Genomic DNA, 26,098 nt, shown 5'->3' with positions numbered 1-26,098 from the left:
AAAATTTTGGTTTCCATTTATAGGAGGCTTTGTAAATTTCCTGACACCATACAGAAATGAACCGCTACAGATTTACAGATGCATTAAAACGTGGCTCTGAAGGTTATTCTACCCATCTAATGGATAGAACATTGAGTTGATACATCTGAGTGTCCTCTTTGCCTTCAAAAAGAAATAACTACAGGTAAGGATGCACACCAAATCATGGGTAATGACTAATTGTTTTCCTGAATGGTCAGGGACTTGAAAGGAAAAATAATGGAGGATGACCAACCAAGAAGTTAGAGAAAGAAGACAGCAATAAACCTCTTCTGAATGGGTCAAGAGGGTGTTTGTGAATGCTCATAGAAAGATCCCCTCTGCAGAGAAGGTTCTCAATAATCAGGGGTAAAGGCAACCTATGCTATGTGTGTCTTTCAGCAGCTCTGCCCAGCCGCCCCAATGCTTGTTCCTTTGGATCATGATGGTAGCCGTGTAGGACATAATGCATGAACTCAACCACTTGTACTTCCTCTTTATGTATTTGAGTAAACAGTTTTTCAAAATCCAGTTTTGGCTGAAGTGATCTAATAAATCATGAATAACAGGGTTGCTGCTACATAACGGGGATAGTAATGAGTGCTACACAGGGAATCTTGCTGGGGGGCTTTTAGTATTTTTATGTCCATTTCTAACAGTTGACATTTAAGTAACCTCAAATAGACAATACTACTAAGATCATGTACTCTTCAGGAATGAAGGTTTGGGTTAGTTTGTTAGGGTAAGAACCTTAACTGAATGATAGCAAAGGGTTATGGAATTGGAAATAGGTGAACAAAGTTTTAAGTACCAACTATGTCAGGATCAGTGGAAGAAGTGAAGATTTAGTAGCCAGGCATGTCTTCCTTGCTCAGTTACACGTAAATTTATTATTTTTAGAAGCATGTTGTGTGCCCTGTCAGATTTTATCATCTTCACTTCTCTGCTAGACTCTCAGCAGCCGCACATCAGCCCTCTTATCCTTTGTTGCTGTGGCCAACAAATTTTCAAATTCCTACAGTCTCTGGCTCCTTCTGCCACCTTCAAACGTGTATTTAACACTACAGCACACTTCAGGAAGTGCGATCTAACTTTATGAGAGGTGACGAAAGGAAAAGGACTGGATGTTGTGAACTGTAAGTATGGGAGGGTTAGTTTCTATGGTGAAAACTTTAACCAATAGGACATAGTTGACAGGAGCAATCCAGGCATATAAACAGCAGGCCTCAGAAGAAAATCTCTATGGCTTGTATGAAACATGCATCCAAAAAGTGATGGTGGGGCAGTAAACCTCTATGAGAATTTAAGGTTATATCACTATTGTTTCCTTTCTGCATTAATAGAATGTTCAGTGTTCTTACTTCTTTGCATAGCCTGTCCAGAGTCATCCTGCATGACTGAGTATAAACACCTGTGTCTTTTCTTGACCTACTGAGCAGCAGTGGCCAGCATGTTAAACTATCTCCTTGTATAGTCATCCCTTGGTATCACCAAGGGATTGGTTCCAGCACCCCCCAAGGATACCAAAATCCATGGATGCTCAGGTCTTTCAGTCAGCCTTGTAGGACCCACGAATAAGAGGGGCCAACTTCTTCTCCTTTTCCCTGCTCACTCTTGGTGCTCAGAGATTGAATCTCCCAAGTAAAGTACTATTGAATGAAATGCCATTTCCCTTGAGCAAATGCCTGCCCATGTCTTTCTGTCTGAATAGGAGACAGGGAATGGCAGATTAGGGAAAAGAACTGAAAAATGCATGCTGTCTGATGCCCCAAGATGTTGGTTTCACACAATTGATACTTATCATCTTGCACACTTTTATTATGATCATTCGCACTTGTTTTTATCATTTTTTTTCTTTGAGTGAGAGAGAAACATAAACTCTAACATGAAAACTGGTCACAGATTAAGGGTTAGAATCCTTTCAAAAGCACAGTATCTGTTGGCCTTGAGCTGGGCAGAAGTCGAGAAGGAAGCACCCCCATCTCATACTGTAGAAGGAGACAGTGGCAGGCAGTGACGGTCACAGAGGCTTTTGTGTATTCCGGGGGGTGTCATGAGGGCTTTAAGCCGCTGATATCAAGCGTTTGCTATCTTGGTGCGTATTTCATAGATTTCATACGTGTGCTGCTATATATCTTTCAGCTCTAAGTAAAGAGTCCCCTTGAGTGGTTGGCTATGCCAAGACAGTGTATGTAAGAAGAGAAGTCTAAGAAGGCTTGCAGGGAACTTCTCTGGTGTACCTGAAGTGACACTGCATTAATTACCACCTCCTCTCTTTACACTCAGGGGAACTGAGGAGCTGTCCTGAATACTCCAGAGGCAGGAACTTGGAAGTTCAAGGCAAAGGGAATTCAAGGAGGGAGTGGTGGTGCTCAGTGGCATCAGATAGTATTACACAACTACATCTATGTAAACACTTATTAGGAAGTTGATGAAGCTATCAGCATGACTGAAGACAGATTGAGTACCCTGGGGCTCCTAAATTATAACAAATAACGTCAAAGAAAGATATTTCTTTGACCCAAATCATCAGGTGCCCTGAGGTAAGAGTTCAGAATTTTTATTCCACCAGTCTGTATATGGTTTATGTTGCATTCTAGGTTAACCTCAAAAAGATAAGCCAAAAAACTGCAGGAAAAGAGCAATGAGATGTCCCAAACATCACATGTGGATGTTTGACCCAGGCTCACATTAGAATAAATCATGTACAATTGGACTGGGGGCTTGCTTATGATAAGCATTTCCCTAAGACTTCATGTATTCTTTATTAATGAGGAACATCACTTTGTAAAATTGAGATTGGCATTACCCATTTCAGACCCAAAGTTACTTAATGTTTATGTACTAGAGGGAAGTCCACATTTTTTCTTTCAGGATTAAAGACCTATAGGTGAGAAAAACAGAGATAATCAAGAGTAAGTGACTAGACAAATTTTTTTTAAAGGGAAAGTCTAAATGCAGAAATCTTAGCATTCAAGCTGTTTTAGTTTAGTGTCAACTACCTGACAGTGAATGGAGAGTGGAGATTTCAAAGTATTCCTGCTCATCTTCAGAATTTAGTATGCTTTAATATTAAAAATTAGCAATTTTAACACACACTTTTTACTTGGCTGAGTTGAATCTTCCCAAGTTCATCCACAGGTTCCTTTCACAAAGAGATGAGGTCCCACAACAAATGCAGGTGAAAGTGATTACCAATATAAAAAAGAGCTCTGTTATAAACATTTATTGGCACTCACATATTATAATTGGTGAAAAGCTTTCCAGACAAAGCCTCAACAACCTATTTAATCCATTTTGTAGCTCCTCTGAGAGACCTGGTCTGGAGATCACTTGAACCTTAAGCCCCTGAGCTTCCCAGAGATCACTTAGAACCTGTGGGCTGTGTGTTCTCCTAAGGCCTGGCAGCAGAGCTGGGGAAGCTGGTAGTGGGAGAAGGTGAAGAGAGCAGACTCACTCCTGGCAGTAGGAGAGGGGCGATGGAGAGATGAGCACCAGTTGCTTCATGGCGCAAGTTGTCCAGGCAGAAAACTGCCTGAAATCTTCAGTTCTCAGCTTACTGCTGGTAAGTACCGAATAAAACAGATGCTTGATTTGCTCAAAAATAGAAAGGGTGAATAGGTGGCTAGCTATTCTAGAGTAAGAAAAGCAACGAAGCTGGGTGGTTTTTGTCTTTCTCAAATGTTTTCTTTATTCTCTAATATACCGATCTGCCATAGACATTGTTGTTAGACTACCTACTATTGTGCTGGAAAAGGAAAGGGAGTTTTGTGGTATGCAAAATTTGGGATATATTAAATATTAAATAAATAGATGAGGACAGATGTTATCAAGTGATAACGTTTTCTCCCAAAACATAGTTCTCACTTTCGTTCATACCTCACGTTCCTCCAAATTTTAACTTCTCATTTTTGTTCTCATTTGTAAAGAGGTATCTCTTTTGTGGGATTAACTTGTTATCTGTAGAAAAGGACATAGACATTGGGGATTTGATGCTTCTCTTCACTAAAGAAAGAATATTATATACTTTTATAGAGTTTAAATAGAGAAAATGTTATATACATATAGTAAATACCAAAAGAAATGTAAACTTCATTTACTCTTCAAAGTGTACTCATATGAGGAATCTGTAGCATTAAATAATAAGAGAACAGGCAAGGCACATACAGGGCTTAGGAAAAATGTTGTTGTTGTTGTTGTGGTCATTGGAAAACCTACATTAGGTTAATCCCAACCAACACCTGAACCTGCTCAGCATCTCCAACTCTGCATCCTGGTGCCCCTGCTGCACATAACATCCCTTTCTCATTGCCCACACACATTTTAACCTCTCAAAGCCTCTTAATTGAAAACATCTTCCATTCTATTCTAGAAAGATAATCTCTACTTGAGAAAATGTGATACCCAGACAAGAAATATTTCTTCTTTCCTTTTATTGATCTGATAAGTCCTCCAGAGGTAAGGCTGAAAAATCAGTGAGAGCTGCCTATCAAAAAGACACTTCTGTCAAATTAAGCAATTTAACATTTTGGAGTGTGACATGAAATTCCTATTTTTAATAGCATTGTCACAAAGTTGCATCACCAGCTACAGACATGTATATGGTTCAGTAGTGAGTCACCAGTTACCACTGGTTAGAGATCTTTCCTGAGGGATTAGAGCTAGTAAGAAGGGACTAACAGATATCTGTGGGTATTTAAAAAAATACACACACACACACACACACACACACTTTATTTTTAAAAGCAATTTTAACTTCATAGCAAAATTTAGCAGAAGGTACAGAGATTTCCCACATCCTCTCTACCCCTGCCCCCTTCCCAAAGCCCCCACCATAATCAACATCCTCCACCAAAGTGGTACATTTGTTACAAATTATGCATTTACACATTATTATTACCCAAAGTCCATAGTGTACATTAGGGTTCACTCTTGGTGTTGTCTATTCTGTTGGTTTGAACAAATTTGTAATGACATGTATCCACTATTATGATATAAAAGTCATTTCCCTGCCTTGAGAATCCTCTGTGCTCTGTCTATTCATCCCTCCCTACCCACTAATTCCTAGCAATCACTGATCTATTTACTGTCTTCATAGTTTTATCTTTTCCAGAATGTTATATAAGCGGAATCATACAGTACATAGTCTTTTCAGATTAGCTTCGTTCACTTAGTCATATGAATTTAAATTTCCTTCATATTTTTTCATAGCTCATTTCTTTTTAGCCTCAAATAATATTCCACCGTCCATCCATCCACCTGCTGAAGGATATATTGACTGCTTCCAAGTTTTGGCAATTATGAATAAAGCTGCTATAAACATTTGTGTACAGGTTTTTGTGTGAACATGTTTTCAATTTATTTGCATAAATACTAAACAGCACAGTTGCTGACTCATATGGTATGAGTGTGTTTAGTTTTGTGAGAAACCATCACACTGTCCTCCAAAGTGGCTGTATGATTTCGTGTCTTCTCCAGTAATGAATTGGAGTTTCTATTGCTCCACATCCTCACCCGCACTAGGTGTTCTCAGCATTCTGGATTTGAGCTATTCTAATAGATGTGTGATGCCATCTCGCTGTTGCTTTAATTTTCATTTTCCTGATGACATATATTGTGGAGCTTCTTAAAGTATGCATATTCATCATCTGCATACCTTCTTTGGTAAGGTGTCTCCTGAAATCTTTGGCCCATTTTTTAATCGGGTTGTTTTTTTCGTATTGTAGAAGCTTAAGAGTTCTTTGTATATTTAGAGAACAGTCCTGGCCAGCCACAGTGGTTCACACCTGTAATCCCAGCACTTTGGGAAGCCCAGGCGGGCAGATCACCTGAGGTCAGGGATTGGAGACCAGCCTGGCCAACATGGTGAAATCCCATCTCTATTAAAAAAAAATGAAACTTAGCCTGGCATGGTCATGGGTGCCTGTAATCCCAGCTACTCAGGAGGCTGAGGTAGGGAGAATTGCTTGAATCAGGAGGTGGAGGTTGCAGTGAGCCGAGATCACATCACTGCACTCCAGCCTGAGTGACAGAGCGAGACTCCATCTCAAAAAACAACAGCAACAACAACAAAACCAGTCCTTTATCAAATATGTCCTTTGCAAATATTTTCTCCAAGCCTGTGACTTATTCTTTTTATTCTTTTGATGACGTCTTTGAGCAGAAATTTTAATGTTAATGAAGTTTATCTATCAATTCTTTCATCAATTGTGCTTTTGGTGTTGTATCTGTACTTGCGGCTTTGATGGAATGCTCTTGTGATGTGGTGGCGTTTATACAGAACCGAAGTGTGGCTTTCTTGAAGACCTGTGTCTCTGTTGATACTTTGCTATCTTAGCTTTGCTAGAATCTCTTGGGACTATCAATTGGTGTCCTTTTTGCCAACAGTCTATGTTAAGCAATGTCTTATAGTTCTCAGGAGGTTTGGTAACCCATGAAAGCCTTTCTATGAGGACATGTCCTTGGAATCACAATTAGACTTCCATCCACTTTAATCTCTTGCTCCATTGACTTATTAATATAAAATAATTTTCAAATTTAATATTATAGAATGTCATCTTTTTATTCTTGTGTTATGTCATTATCACAACCGTTAAATTTATATTATTTCAAGTGTTATAAATAATTCATAACAGTGAAAAAAGCCATTAATTGACCTTCATTTCACAGTGCCCCAGATTTCAAATGGCTTTGCTATTTTCAAGACACACTTAAAGGATCACCTTTATATCAATTATTATGTAAATTAACTTGAATATAATTTTATATCATATGACAAAATGTCATATGATATAAAATGTAGTAGCTAAAACCAATCTCTACCTGGCTCCATAGTTCCCAGAAAAGTCTGTTTCATAACAAGACAATGAAAGTGAGAGGCAAGTATAGACAGATAAATAAATGTCTAGCACATGAAGCTTCCTAGTTCCTTCACTGCCTCATCATCTGTGACCTCTCACCCACTCATCTTTGCTACCAATCCCACTGTCACATTCAAGACATTGCTGCCACCTTCATAATCACTAGTTCAGCCTTCTGAATAAAACCGCCTTTCCTTTCAGCTTATTTGTGAGACTATAGCCACTGAAACTTTTCTCCACCTTCATTAGGACCTTCAGGCAATTGATCCTTCCTTCAAGTTTGTCTTACTGCATTTATCTTCCACTCTTATCCAACCTAGATTCCATCATCCATAATTTCAACAGCCCTCTTACCAGTAATCTAAGTTCTAGTGCCTCTCTTACTGTCTCCTTGTCTGCTAAAAACACAATCTTGTATGAAACCAACTCTCTGCTTCCTCTGTGCCTAGAGAAAAATCACTAAATAGTTCGGACTGGATCCTGTATTCATTCATGATCAAGGTCGGAGTCGGGTGCTTGTCATCTACTTCTGATTTCCATGAAGAAAAATATTTCCCTTAACATTCATTACTTAGGCTGCCCTCCCTAAGGCAAGAGGATTTACTTCTTTAATTAGAAAGTTTAAAGAGAGAATCTGAGTGTGCCTCCTGGCTCAGTCCTTCCCTCTCTCTTTTCTTGTTGCAATGTGTCCAGCTGCAGAGAACACACATTGTGCTCCACTCCTCCACTCTGCCAAAATTTCAGGGGATGCCTTGACATAAGTAGAGAGATGGGGAACATTTCAGAGCAGAGACTATAATCGTGGCCTGAAGATGCCAGTCCCCTGAATATTATTGAGAAAGGACTTTTAAGATTGTAATAGCAAGAATCTATACCAAGAGCAGTTGGAGAAACACCTGTACTCTTTTTTGCTGATTGTCCTCTCAAGTCTCCCAACATTGCGTATTGTCTGCATCCCAAATCTAGACCACAATCCCATCAAGAGAGGATAAGATATATGCATATAAAAATTCTTCACATAAAGATTCCTAAGCTACTAGGAATCACTGAGGAGACTTCTCAAGAAGATCTTAAAGATGAGGAAAATTAAAAGTTTAATTTTAATTAAAAAGTGATTCGATGGCACTTGTAGAACACAATGCATAGAAGCAGTCAGAAATGGTTACACTTTATTTAACTAGTTGTTTGGTATTTTATTGTTTAAAAATACACTTATATACATCATCTCCTTCAAGTCTTACAATGCCCTATGAGAGAAGAATGGATTACTGCCAGAATTATCAATGATGAAACTGAGGCTCAGCAATTGTTACTTGCTCAAGGGAACCCAACTAAAAATTACATTATACTTCAGATCAATGAGTTATACCATTTACTTTATTCCTCCAAATCCCATCCTTCTTCCCAAGCCTAAGATGTGCTACTGAGCCTGAAGAATGACCAATAGTGATATAGGACCTGAGTAGTATAATAAGATTAAAATATTTTGAGAACTAATAAAAAGAAGAATGAAGAAAAAAATCAATAACAAATTTGATACTTTGGCCTTTTAAAGGATCCTTGAAGAGTGACTATGTTTGGCTTAAAGGAAGAACTATCTTTTAAATGAGAGATTTTAAAACATATTTGAGCAGATTCAGAAAACTCTTGCACATAATAAAAACACCCCTCCTTCAGCCAGCCTGCACAGTTATTATTATGAATAATTTATATTTCTCTGGGGGTTTTTGCTATTTATTGCTCTTAATTATGTGCTTTTCAAGTGCCACTATAGATTCCCTGGGGAAACCCTTGAGAAAAGTAAGTTGTCATGCTGGGAAGCATCAGCCTGATGGCTCATTGGTACTAAAGTCTGTGGTCTGCGGGTGACAGCAATTACCCTTCATTAGCTTAGCAGAGCCAATGGAGGAAAGTTCTTCTTAATGGGCACTTGAAATAGGTGTTAACTTTGTCTTTTCAAAAGAAAAACTTCTTTGGGGGAGGATGTACAAAAGGAAAATGGAATGCTGGAAGAAGGGAGGGAGACTTTTAGCTGTTTTTATTCTTTGTACTAAATCAAATAATAGCTTATTAAATAGCCTTAGAACAATATGGGCGCTGACAAGAGAAATAGATAGAAGATCCTGAAATCTGGGTTCTGTTTCAGGGGTGCTATTAACTTACTAGGATTTTTGTGCCCTGGATTCTTCATTTGCAAAATGGTGTGGGATATGGCAACGAGGATAAATTGGACCAAATTTAGGAAGTCTTAGTTCAATACCAAGGATCTGGCTCTGAACAAAAGACACTCTAACTACAGGAAAAGAAAATGCTTTAAAATAATTTACTCAGGCACACTGGTTAAATTCACTATCTCTGTAATTGCCCTTCTAGCACCCAGGGAGAAGTAGAGAAGACCTGAAGATTTTTAGGAACATGGGAACTAAATGATGATGGACAGCTTAGCTCCGCAGTGTGATAATGAGTGGAGTGGCTCTGAGATTCAAAGAAGGCACCAGTGTGGGTCATGAATGATACCCAGCTGGCACTCATTGTTACCAGCCATCTGTAGATTCCAGAGGCTTTGTCATTTGCTAGTGTCCTGTCTGTTGTTAAATATTTTTAATATTTAGCCTAGCCTGGGGTGATTTTAGAGACCCAGATATCTACTAGCCAGCTGTGTGAACTTAACTGTCTTCTCAGAACCTGAGATTTTTATGAAGAGGTTGTGCTACAGGATCTATACATTTTTTTTTTTTCACTAATGCTCACATTATCTGGTATTCTGAACTACTCTACTTCAGACTTTCATCACAGAGTCTAAGTCAAAAGCTAACTCCCATAACATAATGAACGTTTTTTTTTTAAACTATACTGAATACCCCTAAATCACTGTTCTAATGAACCTGAAGAGTTTAACTGATGATTTTTAAGAGAGCAGGTAATTTAGATACAAAGTTAGCAACATGATTCTCTGCACAAATACAGGATAAGAATACATATAAGGTCAACAAAATACTCCTAGTCCTTGAAATCAAGAGATGATTATGCTAATACCATCATTTTGTTGTTTTGTAAGAAAGACAACATGACAATATAGTCATGAAAGGAATAGGAAGTTGGCAGCAATAAAGCTCTAAAAATAATTTGAATCTTAAAGGAAGTAAGGGTAAAATAGGCACTGTTGCATTCACCAAACCAAGCTCTACCCAGGAGACTTGGGAAGGACTGAAGAATCAGCAAGTGCATATTTAGATAATTATTTTAGTAGCAGACTAACGTGTGTATTATTCTAGTAGCAGAGTAGTGTGTAGTAGTGGCACCAAAACATGGTACGTGTGTGTGTGCAGGGTTGGGGGGTGTATTTAGAACAAGTAGAAGATCTTGGCCTGGAAGAGCCAGGTCACTGGCCTACACCAGCTACACAACTCACACAAGCACACTGCCTCCCCTACCTATAGGTTCTACTTGTTCAACATGGACACTGATGTTGGCACTTCAGTTAATTCTCTCCACAAAGCTAGTGTTGCATCCCTCTCACATTATGGTGGTGCTTCCAACTTCAGGTAGTGCAAACTGAATTGCTATTTATCACCCCTGCTGATACACATGTAACACTTGGGTTTAAACCACGATAATATTGGCATTCTTAAGATTCTAGAGGCATGTCCTAGGGTTTTAGACCTAAAGCGAATAAAAATTAAGCAAGGGTCAAGCTTATTTCAGGACCCTTGGGCACTGATGAACTGTCTTTGATAACACTGAGCCTTCCCTCTACAGCGATACCTTGGGTACACTCTGCTCTGCCTCTTATGACTACATTTTCCCAGTCACCAGCTGGGTGGGACAGGAGCCATGGTGCCAGTAGGAAGCAATGTCAAATTATGTCCAGGCTTGCCAATTAGCATAGACCCAAATGCCATGAGTCCACTTCTCTGCTTCTAGCATTTGGTGATTGGCACACTTCCAGATTGAGTGTTCCTACCCAGAAGGTAGCCAAACTTCCTTAGCTTTTTGGCATTTGAAGCTATAGAGAGGACTGATTTATAATATTATATATAATATTTAGAAGATCCTGACATATTCTAATTTGTATATTTTAGGGCCATAAACATTATTTAATCCAGAAATATAAAGGAAAAATTTGGATAAACATTATGATAATAATAGCCTGGTGAACCTAGGGAGGGCTCTGATATTAGAAGCCAAAGTGTCTATAATCTTGAGTGGGAGTAGTTCCAAGTCTGTTTCTTAGGTAAGACCGTGAAAAATATGTCTTCAGGAAAGACAGCAAAAGCTGGGAGAAGGTTGTACATCAGGAGTAGGATTGATTAAGCACCTACCAAGCTCTCTACAAAGAACTCAGTTCAGAAGGGGGGAATAAAAAACACTTGTTTATTCACTTCATATTTATTAAGTATCTACAATGTGCCAGATACCATTCTGGGCATTAATTGTGCCTAAGTGGACTAAAATCTTGCCCTAGTTCATTTTGCATTCCAATGAGACTCAAGCAACATATAAGGAAAATTACTGAGAGGCAATGTGGTATTAGAATGGGAACGGGCTTTGGAATCAGGCGGGCTTTCTTTAAATCCTGGCTTCATCACTTTCTAGATATCTAACTGGGATAGTTTACAAAACTTTCTCATGTTGTTTTGTAAGAAATGCAAGATAACATAGTCATGAAAGGAATAGGAAGTTGGCAGCAATAAAGCTCTAAAATTAATTTGAATCCTAAATGATACAAGAGTAAATTATACTTTACTTCTGCTCATAAAACTAAGCCATACCCAGTTGACTTGGGAAGGACTGCTTTACTTTTCTCGTTAGTTAATAGAAAATAAAAAATACCTTTTTTGCACAGTTGTTGTAAGAATTTGCAATAATGTATATAATGTCCTTGCCCAGGTCTAGCACATAGATAAGGCTTCACTCAGACAATTCTTATTATTGTTATTGGAAGTTGGAATTGTTCAAAGACAGAGAGGAGAAAGACTTAGTACTCCTCTTTTTTCCCCTTTTACATTGTCCTACTTATTGCTTCTTACTTGGCATACTTGGAGACTAACTGGCTTTATCACCTTCGGTGTTGTTGCCCTGAGCCCATTTTATATTCTACAACCAGACAGAGCTTGCTAATGCTCAAATCTGATCATGTCACTGTACTTTGTAGACCATTTCAAAGGATCCTCTAAGCAAGAGATAAAGTTTAAATTGTTTGGCACAGTTAAAAGATCTTGCATACACTGGGGCATACCTACTCAGCAGCCTCCTCTTACCACACATTCTCCTTCCACCTTTTACTTGGACCTAGCTACTTAACAACTGAACCATTTAGGTTTTACTTTTTAGCCTAGGGGTGCATCAAAACACTGAGATGGTAAGGGCAACAAAGTCTGGGATCCTCTGTCCTACACTATAATTGCTTCTTTACTTCTTCGAGGGTCCCAATGGAACCTTTTTATGTTATGGAGGTATTTAGGAATCAGTGAAAAGGTTTTTCCCCCTAGAAAAATAATTATATATGCTAGAAACAAAGTACATATGCTCCTGCATTTAAGAGATTCATGGGCACTTGCACCCCATCTGTGGACCCCCTAGAGTAAGAACATCTTGTTGAGGGTTTGACATAGGCCAAATGAATGCGTAAGAGGTTTAACCTATCTAGATTTACATCTGCCAGCATATCCAAGGGAAATTAGAACACTGGAAATTGCCCTTAGGAAGGGAGAAAATGTTCAGGTTTTTGCAAAAACAAAGTGGAAATCTGGCTCTCCATTTTGGGGATTTGGCAGTTTAATTGATGACATCTCTCTTTTGGGTTCTGAACAACCAACAGAAACAAGGGACCATATAAGACCAAAATATCTGTTCCATTAATGGTTTGGATGTAGTGACAAACAGCTTAAATTGGACTCTGATTGGGAAGACACAAGGCTCTGGCTATTGCATGGGAAATGAGAGGTGCTGGAGAGCTGGAGCCTTGCTGATCCAGGGGACAAGAAGCACAAGCTAGATTATGAGAGGCAGAGTGACAAGTGAGTGGTGATTGCTAATGCATGCCTGCCCAGAGATGAAATGCCAGCCCAATGGTATTAACCTCTCACTGGTTTCCCTAGGTGAGTCTGCCACCCCTTCTATGGGGGCAGGAGGTCACACACCAGCTATGTTCCTAATATTTCCTTAAAAGATTACAGGAGTTGGAAGCTCCTATTTTTAGGATCCTGGCTGGAACTCAGGGAAGGGAACAGGATTACCCTTACATCCACTTAGTCTTATCATTATTGTTGTTTGTTTGTTTATTCTGTCTGTTGGTGGATACGCAGTCCTAAATCTTACCCTGAATAACCCAAGGGATCTGTAGAATGCCTACACAGAAATCATACATAAAATAAATACATCTTGAGAAAAGGCTCAAACAAACTCCATATTCTTAGAAGTTCATCTTTTTCTTCTCTGTCTCTCCATTTCTCTGTCTCTCTCCCTTTAGTTACTCTATACATATCTCTACTTGCATACTAATTATGGGCTACACTGCCTAGTGTAGCCATGTCCCTTCCCCCTTAGAGAAGACAACTCAATCACCTGAGACCTCAAGACTTAGTTCTTGATAAACTAAATAAATTTGGAAAACTGTCCCTTTGGCCTGCCATTTAAGCTTATTGTTTTGCCCTGGGACTTAAACCTCAAGGTTTGCTCAGAGGGTAGACGTCTACAAGATACTAAGATTTTAAAAGAAAGGTAAGAGGCATTTTTTTAATATTTGCAAAATGTTATTTCCCATCGCAAATGGTCTACTTCCATTTTAAAAGTAGTGAAGGTGAGTACCCTTGGGTAATAAACTGCAAGCTAAAAGGAAGATTATAGCAAGAGATAAGGAAGTTTGAGTATAGGCTGGGTAAGAAAGGGAAACCTGTGTGATCACAGCTCGGACCCTAAGTTCTTGGCTCACACATAAATAGAAATTAACACCACGCCAAACCAAAACTTATCTCAGGCAAAGTTTAATAGGTTTGCATCTCTGGCAATGCAAGAGAGCAGTATATGGGAATAGGATCCTGGTGCTAGCTCTCTGAAAAGTGTGGTTCTTGTCATTTTAAGAAGTTGAGGTGGAAAAAGGAGCAACGTGTAGGCGTGTAAAGGTGGGGAAATTTTAGCACCTGCTTCTCCGTGGGTCACATGTCTCATTAGCATGTTATCCTGGGTGTGATTTTGATATTATAATGATATTATAACAGGTAAAAATTCGGTGAAGGTCAGCACTAGAGTCTGTCTTGTCTTTAGCCTGCTGCATCTGGTCAGGTTATCAGAAACAGACTCCCACTTCAGCAAGCTTGGCAGAAGTAACTCAAGGAGACAAACAGGTTCTTCCTATTATGGCTGTGAATTCAGCTTGGTCAGCTAAGTTAGGGAGGAGCAGCTTTTTCCAGTTTAAGACAGAATTTCTCAGATATGTCTTCAGCTGGTAAGTGAGTGAATGTATTCCTAACATGGTAGTTTATAAGGAAACTGGGTAACCAAGATCAGCATCATCTCTAGGCAAAGGAAATCTTTTTTTTTTTTTTTTTTTTTTTTGAGACAAGATCTCACTCTGTCACCCAGGCTGTAGTGCAGTGGCACAATCATGGCTCACTGCAGCCTCAACTGCCTGGACTCAGGTGATCCTCCCACCTCAGCCTCCTGAGTAACTGGGACTACAGGTGCATACAACCACGGCTAGCTTATTTTTATATTTTTTGTAGAGATGAGATTTCACCATGTTACCCATGCTAGTCTTGAAGTGGGATCAAGCAATGTGCCCATCTCGGCCTCACAGAATGCTAGGATTACAGGAGTGAGCCACTACACCCAGCCAGAAAATCTTAAGTTTGAACATTAGATAGCTTAAATATCAAAAATGTTACCCTAAGTTGTGAGCTCTTGTGCTCTCTTTCTCTTTCCATCTCCCCTTCCTCATTGTTAATACCCCAGCAGCCCCCCTATACAACATATACCTATAGAAACTTGTTTTTGAGATCTTGAAATAAAAAGATATGGAAATGACTATGCATCTGTGTGTTGAATTTTTGTGAGATAAACAGCATAGGCGGGAAGCCCTAGGATCCCAATTTCCTTCAATAGCTTACAGCCACCACGGATGGGCACACAGAGCCTGCGAGGCTCTCCATCTGTACAAACAGCAAGTGATTCTGCTATTCACACCACATTTTCCTTCAAAATGCCTTGTAATGTACAAAGATCAATAAAAAGTGAACCAGTACTTTTATTTAAATGTCATCTCATAAAGGCAAGCAACACAGACAACCTTTTCCCAGAGAGATTCTATTATAATGTACTATTCACAGATGGCAAAGCCTTCTCTTCTTCCTAAACTCTTGACCAAGAAGGTTCACATTTCTTTTAAAAGTTAGCTATTGTTCACTGAAAAAAAAAAGAAATGTATGGAAGCCATTTTTAAGAGGAAAACCAATTTGGAATTCACCAAAAATCAAGTTGTTCTTAGGCTGCAATCTTTTTGAGCTTATCTCTTGGTCTTTGAATTTGAGGACGAATGGCCTGTCAGTGGGACAAGCTGAGGTAGAGCCACATATACCCACTGTGAGGCCAGGTGTGGAAACTGTAGGGGAAAAGAGATGTTCTACCCTTGATTCTCGTTTTTCTGATCTCTTTTAAAAAAATAACTGGCCCTGAAAACTAATTTCCTCTCATGTTATTTTGTATTTTTAGACCAGGCAGGGTGAAGAACAATGAAGCAAAACAACAAAGGCAGCAATCATGAAAATTAATATCTTCAGCACCCTGCTTACCCTTATTTGCCTTTTGAAAAACATCTGCCTACAGTGTTTCTTTTCACTTATTATGGGCATGTCTGATCAATGTTTTGCATGTCATGCAAACAATTTGGTTAACTGAAAACTCACAAATTATAATTTCCTTTTCTGATAATTGTTGTCAAAATGCATGCAGAGGTGAAATCCTGAAGTTGTGCAAGTTCAAAAAAAATTGTTTTAGATCTTCTTCCTTTCTTTCCTTCTCTCTCTTCCTCCCTTCCTTTCCTTCCACAGTAGAAATAAGCGAACCGAATCAGCCTGAATAGGCCTTAAATCTCTGTTCTGCAAGACACTAGCCATTTAGCCTTGAGTCTTTAGTTTCCATATCTGAAAAGTGACTATGATATTGCCTCCTTTGCGTGATTCCTCTGATATTGGCAGATATTTGTGAAGTACATGGCAAAGTACATATTCAATAAATAGTAGTGACTCTCATAATTTATGTAACAAATATTTTTTACCTAATGTATATAAGAAACCACATTGAGGTGCTTATCATCATAGTATTAATAGTATGTGCTTTGACAAGGGTACAGAGGACTATCTAAGAAATGACCTAATAGTCGGTATTACAAATAGTAGACTTCATCATAGGCAAAACCAAGCCTATGACTTGTGATCTAACTTCCTGATGCAATGTGGGGAGCAGTTCTAAGTACTGTTGACTTACAATCAATGCTAGTTGTTACTCATGGAAAGGGTACAGCCTCACCTGGGAACACTTTAATCCTGTGACAGTCCATACCCCAATCCAATTGTCATAACAGCAGGCTATTTGGCTTAGAGAATGGACAACACTGACATAATGAACTTCTGTTGGTGTATTTATTTAATATGCAAATATTTGTGGCTTTTGATACTGTTTGTAGGGGAGGAGAGATCCAAAAGACTTTCTTATCAAAAAGCTGTGCTACCATCACCACAACTGTAAACATACTAAGAACCACTGGATTATACACTTTAAATGGGTGAATTCTATAATATGTGAATTGTATCTTAATAAAGCTGTTTTTTAAATGTAAAATTTAAAAATAGCTAAAATGTTAAAAAACTGTGCTAACAAATCAGTAGGAATGAGTTAAAAACTGACATCTAACAGAATGCCTTCCATGTGCTTCTTTATATAGTTATTTTCCATCTTTCCAGTCTTTCCCCTCCCATTCCACAGTTAAATTTTAATATTTGAAGAACTTTTTTTTGAAGAATGGAACTTATTTTGCAGCTTTTAGGCAATATAATTCATACGCACCTCTTCTATGGGCTAAACAAATTATACATCATATTTTCAAGGCAAAGGATATTTCAGGGGATAAGGGATGTGGTATAACACTTAAGAGTTCTGGAGTCAGGCTGCTGTCACTCAAATGTCAGCTCTACCTTTTTCTGTGGTGTGCATCTGTATAAGCTGTTTAATTTCACTGAGCCTTGAGTCTTCATTGGTAAATTCAGGTTTATTGAGAGGATCAAATAAAATCTTGATTTACAACACTTAATGCAGTGACTACATTAGTAAGCACTTGAAAAAATTGTAGCTAGTCATCATTAAGATTTTATAGGATTTTAATCTGAATTATAACAAGGTGTATTATAATGACACCTCTAATACTTGTAATTTTTATTCGTTCTTCATGTACTATGACAGTTCAGACTTAAAAATGTACACGTTTCAGAACTGGACTTCTCTTGTTGCTTAAAATATTTTCTCTCTCTCTCCTCAGCCTCCTCACTTCCTTTATAGATTCATCTTTCATTGAGGAAGCCAGGGAAAAAATGGCATATTTCATTTCAGCCTTTATGAAATAAGACTACATGGATAGTCAAACTTTTAGTTTCTGAGAAGTTTTGTAGAAATAAAAAAAAAAAAACAAGAATTTTTTATCTTTGCTTCTTTATTTTCAGCAGACCAAGTAAGTCACATTGGCACAGATATATGCTTTTGTGGTAGTTAATTGGAAGTAAGAAACGTTCGTGCTCTCATGTCTACATATGTACTCAACACAAACTTTGAATTTATATTTTGAAATGTGGACAATTTGAGAATAAAATAGCCTTACCTATTTATTTATTCTTTCAGTTCAGGTGCTTATACTTTGTTTTTGAAAAACAAAAATCTTAATATCCTACTCTGACATTCCCCTACTTACACCACAGATTGAGGCAGTTTGGAATATGTAAGGGGCCATCTCTGCTGTGAGATCACTCATATCTGACAATCTGTTTAAGGACCTTGAAGGTGCTCTGAGGCCAATTGTAATTCCCCCAACCTCTCCAGAGAAATACACGGGGCCAGGGTGGACTGCATAGGCAGTACTGCCACTGCCAGAGAGCGCTGGTTGCCAAGGAGGCTGCTGCCCCACTGCCCGTCTCCCTAGCGCTTCACCTTCAAGATTCTTAGGCACTTGCTCTTGTGTTCTCTATTGCTAGCTATTTCTTGCTCTTGCTTTCTTTCTCCATTGCTCCTCTTCTCTCTCACTATCTCTTCTCCTTTCTCTTAGTTTCTTTCTCTCATTCCTTCTTTGCATGTTTGTGCCATTGCCTGCACTGTTTGGTTCTTTCATTGATTTCTATGGCACCAATCTCCATGGAATCTAACCACTCAGACAAACACATTAGGTTAAATATAGGCCTGTGTAGGAAGAGAAGAGACACATTTCTCTTGCTTCCTTTCCTTCAGGAAGATCTATGCTTGATTAAGTGACATTATTCCAAGGTAAAGAGCAGACATTGAAGGGTATTAAAAAGAGGAGAAAAATAGATTTGTATTTAGAAAATGTTATCTAGCTGCAATGTGGAAAACAAAGGGGAGGTCGTGATAGGAAGCATGTAAACAAGTTAACAGGCTGTTTCAGTTGTCCAAGTTAGTGAAAATGGTGACCTGAAAAGGGGTAGTAGCAGTGACAATGGAGAAAGTGAGTCTGGACATAGATTCAATCACACTTGGAGACTGATTAATAGATGTAAGTGATTGAGGTAAAGGAAGAGATGATGACCACTGTGAAGTTTCTTGCTAAGATGCCTGCCATTACCATTAGGGAACACAAAAGAACAACAGGTCTGAGGCAGGAGATACTGAATTCCATTTCATTTGGGGCAGGTTTGTAGCATGTATGGTACTTCTAAGTGGAGATGCCCAAGTAGTTGGATGTGTGAGTTGGAAGCCCAGTAGAGATGTCTAAGCTGCAAATATATGTTCTTGACTTACCAGCATAAACATGACAATTGAAGCCATGAGAAGAGATGGGACATCCCAGGAAGAGTATGAAGAGATTAGAGCTCTGAAAAGACTGAGACAGAATGCCAGGGAATTAAGAAGAAAGTGATGAGAGGGTGGTGACCTGGAAACCTGTGAGGGGGGCAAAAGCATTTTCAGGAGGATTCAGTGGTCTCCAGTGTCAACACAGTGACTAATAAATCAAATATGAATAAAAAAGAATGGAGGGAGGAAAGTGGCAAGTAGATGGAAAATGAGGAAGTTGCTGAGAGTTGAGAGGAGACAGCAGATAACTGGAAATCCAAATCTCCTCCCAAAGTAGCCATGGTGATTCAGGACAATGGTCTTCCCATGGGGCCCGCTCCACAGATCCACATACTCCAGAGGCCCGCCAGATTGGTGGGGTCAATAGCCTCTGCTCCACCAGCAGCCAGTCCTCCCAGTCAAGCCCCTAGCACAGCAGAGGCCAGCCCTCTGGTCAAGTCTCAAGCACAGTGCAGGGGCAGCCCTCCCAGTCAAGTCCCTGGCACAGCAGGAACACAGCACACAGCAGTCCAGAAGTGGATCCTGGGCCTTGCTGGAGGAGGAGCAGGAGAAATTCATGCTTGACAGGCCAACCAGGATAGCCCAACCCAAAGACAAGAGCCAGCCCAATAATGTGATCAGACACTCTTGGTCCTGATGAGTAAGAAGGCTTCAAACAGTGTAGTTAAATTCAGGCAAGAAAAGGTGCCACCCTCAGTGCCTCCCAGGTCATCCTCCACAGGCTGCACTGACCTGGCAAACAGCTGGATTAGAGCAGAGAACACCTAACTTACTTGTGCTGTGTACTTCCTTGTTGTGCCCATTGGGACCTCGAACCTCACGCACTGTGCTCTCCTCCCTTTATGTCTTCCCTCTGTGATTGGCACATCTACAAGCGCTGCTCTAAGTCAATGGAAAGGGAAAGGGTGGGAATCAGGAAAGGGTTGGGGGGACCTGTCAAGGACTTAGGGTAGAGTCAAACAGTGCCACGTGGCCACTTGGGGTAAAGCCAGTGCCACCAATAACAGTTTATCATGCTCATTAATTTGGGATTTCAAAACACAAATATGAACTCCAGCCCTCACCCTCAAGTGGGTGTCTTAATCACTTAAAAAGTTCCATTTGAAAACATCCTTTCTTTTTTTTCTTATTTTCTTTTGTTCATACAAATATTTGATTTGTAAGAAAAAGTGCATAGGTGGGATTTTAGCAGTTTAATGAACTTTTAATTGAGAAAGGGTAATTTGGTATTTGACTTAAAAATGTTTTTGGGAAATTCACTAGAAACATTAACCAATAGGATTTGAGTGAGCTTAGCTTCGGTATTGCTACTGCCTCCCAGAAAAGGGGCAGGGCTTTATAGTCCCAAGACAAATTAGCACACCAGGCCTAGACCTCCCTACCCCAGCTAAGTTCCAAAGCATCTTGGCCTTGCCTAGAGACCAAGTTAGTTCTATAGGGTCAGAGAGCCTGGGGAGGTATTTTGGGAGATAGAGAAAATGAGCAGACTTCCCCATCCCATACTGTTCAGGGTGGTTCTCTACCAGTCAAGTTTACTAATTCTAGAAAAGAGCAGGAAGTGTCGGAGAGTGGGAAGGCACTCCTGGGCTTAGAAGCAAAAGATGTGAGACTTGTTCAGTATTTCACTGTCAGCACAAGGAAGACCAGAAGAGTCTGGCTCCAGGACTCTCAGCCATCTGCCTGGTATAGTCAGAGGGTGAATAGATCTTCCGACCCCAACACGGCTTGAACTCTTAAGGATCTGTGGTGCTTCATCTCCACTGATGGCCCCAGCTCAGTAACTGTACCTGGCACATTTCCTCTGTGAAATCAGTACCTTGGGAGCAGACCATTCTGAATAAAATTGAGAAAATTAAAGTTTTGCACTGCAGATTGGTAACAGAGTGGTTCTCCAGAGGCCTAGACTACCCTTCACCCTTTTGCCAGAGTGAAGGCCTGGAATCGAGGCTGTTTCTCCTCTGTCCCTGACTCCTGTAGATTTGCTTTGGCTCCTTGAGGTGGAAGAGGTTAGAAGGACAGCTGCCCAGAGCAGCTCTGTGTGTACAACCCGGCTCCTCTCAGGCTTTCTGATTCCTTCCCTTGCACTGTGCCTTATCCCTTAGCCAGCCAGATGGCCTCCCCACTCCTAATCAGCAAATACATTCTGGAGTGGTCGGTGTGGTTTTGCAATTAGGGCAGCATTTAGGGCGCCCAAGGTGGCAAGCTAGGTTTCACAGCTCACTCTACCTTTGGTTCATCTGGCTCTCAGCCTTGCCCTTTGGGAATGCCAGGCCATCCAAAACCAGCAAACCATGTTCCACAACATCTTCCCCTTAGGAGGAAAGGCCAGCTACCAGTTGAGTCACTGACTAGTCCATAGGACAGCCTTATAACTATGTGAAGCCAGGAACTGTTCATGAGCAGAGCTGGAACAGAGTTTCAGTCAGTAAGAAGGGGAATGACCCCCAGGATTGGTCAAGGAAAAAAGCTGGCTGCTATCTTTATTGTTCCACTGCCCTGACCTAGTGTCCACATCTTAAATGTATAATGTTCATCCCTCATGTAAAAGTAGTTTCTGGCCCAAGATGAGACTGTCATTTCAATGGGAAAAGTCTGCAGAAGTAGACCAGGTGGAAAGGCCAGCAGTGCTGATGGCTCAGCAGTTGGGACCACCTGTTTTTGCTTTGCCCCCACCCCTCTAGAGGGAGCCAAAGAGAAGGCTGGCTGTTGGGTGTCTGCAGATTCACGATGGGGCAGGGACTAATGCACACACCTCCCTCTGGCCAAAGACGGGATTTTGCCCACTATGTGCCTGTCAACACCCACCAGTAGTAATGCCCTGGACTTCCCAGATAGAGAGGTTGCAGGCAAAAATTTTAAAAGAGAAAGAAAGAAAAGATAAAACTATTGTTTTGGGAGAGATGGGAGGGGTGATGATAAAATAGTTTTGATTTTGTGTGTGTGTGTGTGGTTTTTTTTGGGGGGGGGTAGTCTGTAACTTTTCTTTTCTTTTATAACTTTCTTTCTTCTTCTTCTTCTTTTTTTTTTTTTTTTTTTTTTTTTGGTAAGTTGCAGACTTCAGCTTGGAAAACCCCAAGGGGATGGGAGGCAGAAGCCTAAGGCTACCACCCCTTTATCTGCCTTCATGCTACTGTCCCTTTTCCCCAGCTCCTCTCTAACCCCACAAGTCAGGCCTCAGACCTTCCTGCTAACTGCTTCCCATGAGCCACTGCTCTGATGTCAGCCTATAAGCAAAGGAGCTGGTGGTCCAGGTCTGGTGACCAATGCTTCTCAGCCCACTCAATCAGGGTGATCTCCACCTACATGTAGGAAATAAAACTACATCTGCTACCATAAGCCCCTTCCAGAATCCACCTGCCCTGCACAGCCCAGCCATACCCTGCTCTGGCCTATCTAAGGATACCCTGCTCAGGGATGGGCTGGCAGGGCTACACTCAGCTTTTCTGGTAAGCAGAGACTCAAGAAACCTCTGGGGTCCTGTTTTCTGGTCGTGTGATACCACAGGTGCACATGGACCCCTTGGGTGTCTGAACAGAGGGCATGGGAGGGAGGCCAGCAGTGCTGATGGCTTGCTATACACACTTGCAGTCTTGCTCTGCTGGTGTCGTGGGCAGCTGCCCACCCCACCTCCCCCTGCGCTGTAGGCTCCTAAGTCAGCATATTAAGCATTTTGTAAATTATATTTTAAATAAATGTTTTAAACTTGAAAAGGAAAAGAATAAATAAATTGGAAGACATTTTGCAGTGAGAAGGAATAGGTAGGAAAAAGAATGTGGAGACAACAAAGGAGGATAATTCTGTCAAGAAGTTTGTCCAGGCACAGTGGGTGCAACTGCAGTCCCAGCTACTGGAGAGGTTGAAGGGAGAGAATGGCTGGAGCCCAGGACTTCTGGGCTCTAGTATGTATATCAATCAGGTGTTTGGCATCAATATGGTGACCTCCCCAAAGCAGAGAACCACCAGGTTGCTAAGGAGGGGTGAACTGGTCCAGGTCAGAAACAGAGCAGGTCAAAACTCATTTGCTGATTAGTAGTAAGACTGGGACTGTGAATAGCCACTGCACTCCAGCCTGGGTAACATAGCAAGACACCACCTCCAAAGAAAAGAAGAACAAGATGAAGATGAAGACAAAAATGAAGAAAAGGACGAGGAAGAGGAGTGAAGGGATGACTAAGACTAAAGAATTCAATATTTGATAGAGAGGTGGAGCATCCCCTCATCTCCTCTCGAGATGAGAGCAGCTGAGCATGTTTAAATGCCAGTGGAAAGGAGCCATTAGAGAGTGAAATATGGAAGATACAAGGGAAAGGAGGTAGGTACCTGAAAGATCCATGTCCTCGAGAAAGTGGGAAGACAAAATTCAGGGCACTAGCACACTGTGCAGAATTAATGTTAGATAGGGAAAGAGACTCTTTTTTTGTGTGGATGGAAAGAAATTAGGAAAGTGTGGGTGTGGATGCAGATGAATTTGCAGGTTTAGTCGAGGAGTTGAGAAAGGTACAGTCTGGTGGATTCTATATTCTCTTAGAATGAAATGAGACTGTCTGCTGTGGACAAGGGTAAAGTAGCAGAATTAGAGCTGTGAAAAGTAAAGAAGATCTGAAATAGTTCCTTCAGTGAATGGAGAAATGGTTGATTAGGGATTGATAGAAATTTTCCCTGTGGCACAAAGGGCGCTGATCAAGTCAGTGCTTGTGATTTTTGAGTGGAGCCCATCTAGGAAACTGTGTGATTTTTCTCCATCAGCCTACTATGGATTCAGAGAACTAGGCACGTGGATTCATTGAGGGTTGGGTTTTTTCCTAAATGAATCAATGGAAAGAAAACAGGCAAAGAAGTTGGTAAGACAATAGTTGATGTGACAGAACATGAAATCTATAATGGAAAGAAAACCGTGAAGAGAAGCCTGCTGAGTGAAAGGGAAGCAATGAAGAGAAGGTGAAAGAAGAATATCAGTGATGTCAGACAGCAGCTGCCATGAGAGAGCTGGGTGGAAAGCTAAACAGAGAGGAAGCTATGGAAACAAACAGTTCTATGGAGAAACTTAGCTCATTCCGTTGCTGAATTCTGCCTCTTTTCTTGCTCAATTTGGCTCATGCTATCTAATAGTTATAGTTAGATAATTTTATATGATCATAAGTGGAACTTTTTTCACAATTCCATGTTCAGAGGATGGTAAATGCAAATATCAGCATGAGAAAAACGAATGTAGTGCCTAAGGGCTCAGGTTCTGAGGTTGGGTTATTAGGTTAAAGTCTTGTCTCCCTTCTACTTATGAGTTGTATGGCTTTGAGTAAGTCATTTAACCTCTGTGAACCCTGTTTTCCCATTTATAAAACTGCCATAAAATGGTATCTACTAAAAAATTGTTAAGTCAATACCCATATAGTATTTAGAATAGGTTGGGCACAGAAGTTCACACCTGTAATCCCTGCACTTTGAGAGGTCAAGGTGGGAGGATTGCTTGAGACCAGGGGACTGAGACCAGCCTGGGCAACATAGTGAGATCTCATCTCTACCAAAAAAAAAAAAATAGTTGCTAGCACATAGTAAGTATTTAATAATTGTTAGCTTAATTATTGTTACCATTATTATTAATATTAGAACTCATATCATGCTAGGGACAAAAAGGTTTCTGCTTATTTCATTTTACGAAAGCAGAACCTGATTGAGAAGTGTTAACATTCTCAAACTAGGCAGTAGACCTAGGTCCAAGTAAGTCCAGGTCTCTAGATTTCCATTCCTTCTCTGTCTTTTCTGTGTCATGATGTTTGGATTTCATCTACTTATAAGGAGCCAGCCCTACCCATTGTAATGTGTAACACAGAAACAAAGCCCAGCAGAGACCTCCATGGGCTTCTCGCATGCTTTCACCATAGACAGTCATGCACAAGAAGCAACCCAAGGAGACCCAGAGAGCTATGGCAAGGTCACCAAACTGCCTCTTCATGTGCCTTGTGCCCTCTTGTTGTCATAACAAAGAAAATTGCACTTTCACAGGCTTCAGTGCATTTTCTGTTGTTCTATGAAATGCAGCCAGCAGCCGTCCCCATCCAATTTAGTGTCCTGTCCAGATGGTGGAAGAAAAGACATAATTGAAGTCATTGATGGTATTTTAACATCAGGACTCTGTAAGCACTGACACTTTTCAGCCTTTGATTGTTTACAAAGTCTTCCAACCTAAATTGAATGCAGTTTACTTCTGACCTGTCCTGCTCTGAAGTAATGGAGCTAACGCTAAGAAAAATTGATGATTACTTTCTCAATTCCTATGCCTCCAAAGATTGTGTGCCTAAATTTTTCTGACTGATGGCCTCTGGGTCTGTTGAGACCAAACACTTAGGCAATTCTAGTTGGGATGTATGGCACCTCTAACACTTTCCTAAGTTGATTATTGAAGAACTTAACCTGAAACCTTGGAAATCGTATTGGGTAAATTATGCTGATGAGATTTCCAATTTGACTTTGGGTTCAGGTGGCTCAATTTAGTTCAAATCCCTGTGTGCTTGCTTCCCATCAGAATCTTGATTTGTATGTTTTCAGCTGTGGCACCAGCCTTACTACACAATAGTCAGGATTTTTGTTTTGTGGTTATTTTCCCTTTCTAAGTGAAATTAGAAACAAAGGCAATATGAATTATTTATAATTGCAATGTTTGCTATCATGCTATGCATTTAGATTTACAGCAGTAGTTCTTAATCTTCACTGTGCATCAGAATCACCTGGTAAGGTTTTTAAAAGCAGGGATCTCTGGGTGTTGTTTTAAAGCATTTATTAGGTGGTTCAAATGTGTAAGCAAGGTTGAGAATCAATGCCCTGGATCTGTGCTTCTCTCCTATCAAAAGAGTGATGTGGCTTTCTTCCAGATATAGCACCAGAGGGCTGCAGACATCGGGAGCTTTAAGGTACGTGTGAATTTCAATACTACCCAACTGATCATTCTTACTTCTCAAAGTGTGATCTGCAGCCTTGCACCACTGACCCATGTGCTTGTTAGAAATGCAGACTTTCAGGAAAATATTAGCAATAAGCACAAGTAGATCCCCAATGGGTTGAAGGACGGAAAAAAAAGTCAAATAATTTATTCATGGTTTAGAAATATATTCATGACTTTGCTTCATTTAATATTTCATCAATGATTTGGATGAAGA

At 40.2% G+C, this 26,098-nt stretch overlaps 1 long non-coding RNA gene across 13 annotated transcripts in view; it reads left to right on the top strand.

Annotated features, from left to right (window-relative positions):
* The window catches only part of LOC105496129 (uncharacterized), a 563,517-nt gene that overhangs the window by 295,550 nt on the left and 241,869 nt on the right, over window positions 1–26,098 (top strand). For 7 of the 13 annotated variants that reach the window (XR_011623571.1, XR_011623568.1, XR_011623570.1 and 4 more), the window contains 6 exons: window positions 24–184; window positions 969–1,154; window positions 2,305–2,561; window positions 3,322–3,583; window positions 4,391–4,476; window positions 5,230–5,339. This is a non-coding gene — a long non-coding RNA (uncharacterized lncRNA). Of the gene's footprint in view, window positions 1–23; window positions 185–968; window positions 1,155–2,304; window positions 2,562–3,321; window positions 3,584–4,390; window positions 4,477–5,229; window positions 5,340–17,409; window positions 17,567–26,098 lie in introns of those variants that run through there. The other 6 variants (XR_011623573.1, XR_011623578.1, XR_011623577.1 and 3 more) reach the window with 4 other exon arrangements.

The sequence above is a fragment of the Macaca nemestrina genome, chromosome 5 (genome assembly GCF_043159975.1).
Source record: "Macaca nemestrina isolate mMacNem1 chromosome 5, mMacNem.hap1, whole genome shotgun sequence".
Lineage (NCBI taxonomy): Eukaryota > Metazoa > Chordata > Mammalia > Primates > Cercopithecidae > Macaca > Macaca nemestrina.
Note: the sequence above shows the minus strand (reverse complement) of the source record. Positions and strands in the feature narration are given on the sequence as shown.